Raw genomic sequence first — 2,018 nt, 5'->3', positions numbered from 1 at the left:
ACTGCTGAACTCCACTCTCTTCTCTAGTTCTGGCTGCTGAATTCTACTCTTTACTAGTACTCACTGCTGAACTCCACTCTCTTCTCTAGTTCTGGCTGCTGAATTCTACTCTTTACTAGTACTCACTGCTGAACTCCACTCTCTTCTCTAGTTCTGGCTGCTGAATTCTACTCTTTACTAGTACTCACTGCTGAACTCCACTCTCTTCTCTAGTTCTGGCTGCTGAATTCTACTCTTTACTAGTACTCACTGCTGAACTCCACTCTCTTCTCTAGTTCTGGCTGCTGAATTCTACTCTTTACTAGTACTCACTGCTTAACTCCGTTCTCTTCTCTAGTTCTGGCTGCTGAATTCTACTCTTTACTAGTACTCACTGCTTAACTCCGTTCTCTTCTCTAGTTCTGGCTGCTGAATTCTACTCTTTACTCCTCCCATTTACCACGCTCTGGCTGGTGGACTAATTCACGCCTGTGAACAGCCAGACAACTCAATGCAGAAAACTCATGTGATTTCTGTTATTTGCACCTCACTTCATTGACTCAGTAAACTGGTTAATGGCTAATCAATGTGATGGTGTGAATTTGACGGAACAGCCGTGTAGCAGCTAATGCGCTCATGGTTCAGGGTCTGTGTCAGTCAGAGAAGAGCTCTCACGCAGGAAAGGCAATGGTTTCCTCTCTGAGGATCACGCCCGGGGAAAAAGCACAACACGTCTAAATCAAGCTTATGATCCATGTGAGATCTCTCTGTGTGCCTGTCTGTCTGCAACATCAATATTTGTAAACTGATTTTCTTATTTCGGTTTCCTTTACTGTAACAGAGCACTACATAACACAAGAGAAAACACTGCAACTGGTCATTTTTGAGACGGGTGTCATGTTAAACCTGTGCTGATGGTCGTGCTGTAAAGTGGGCTGCAGCGCTCCATGCCGTGTACCGTGGGGTCCTGACCCACATACTGCTGCTGCTTTTGGGTCAGATCTCACTTGCTCTGTCTCAGAAGTGAAAACAGGAATGTTGCTGCATAGTTAGAGTCAGCTGAGATCTCACTGAGATACCACACCTCACCATTCAGTGCAGGACAAATACAACGCATGATGATAAATTAGAGTTTATGGCAAAATATATTGCACATCTGTTTCTCAATGGTGAATGTAAACTCACTCCATATAGAGCCCTGCTGAATTATTCAAACCCGAATCCAAATCTGAACTCCGATTTGGTTCTGACTAATTCTTCTCTTCACTAGTGCGAACTGTTGAATTCTGCTCTTTACTAATACTGACTGCTGAATTCTACTCTACACTAGTACTGACTGCTGAATTTGGCTATTCACTAGTACTGATTGCTGAATTCTACTTTTTGCTAGTACTGACTGCTGAATTCTACTCTTCACTAGTACAGACTGCTGAATTTTGCTATTCACTAGTACTGATTACTGAATTCTACTTTTTGCTAGTACTGACTGCTGAATTCTGCTCTTTACTATCTCTGACTACTGAATTCTTCTCCTTACTAGTACTGACTTATGAATTGTGCTTTATACTAGTACTGACTACTGAATTCTTCTCCTTACTAGTACTGACTTATGAATTGTGCTATATACTAGTGCTGACTGCTGAATTCTGCTCTTTGCTAGTACTGATTTCTGAATTGTGCTATATAATAGTGCTGACTGCTGAATTCTGCTCTTTACTAGTACTGATTTCTGAATTCTGCTTTATACTAGTACTGATTGCTGAATTCTGCTTTTTACTAGTACTGACTTATGAATTGTGCTATATACTAGTACTGACAGCGGAATTCTGCTTTATACTAGTACTGACTGCTGAATTCTGTGCTTAACAATGGTGAATTCCACTCATTACTAGTACTGACTGCTGAATTGCATGTGCCAGAGGCATTCTCTAGTGTGGAATAATGAATTGTGATGTGCCTCTGAAGCTGTATTGGATGTGTTGAAAGTAGGAGTAGATTGGGGAAGTCACTCGTGTTTTTCTCTGTTTTGCAGGAAAACC

The sequence above is a fragment of the Sinocyclocheilus grahami genome, unplaced genomic scaffold (genome assembly GCF_001515645.1).
Source record: "Sinocyclocheilus grahami isolate Dianchi unplaced genomic scaffold, SAMN03320097.WGS_v1.1 scaffold857.1, whole genome shotgun sequence".
Classification (NCBI taxonomy): Eukaryota; Metazoa; Chordata; class Actinopteri; order Cypriniformes; family Cyprinidae; genus Sinocyclocheilus; species Sinocyclocheilus grahami.
This window is presented reverse-complemented; position numbering follows the sequence as displayed.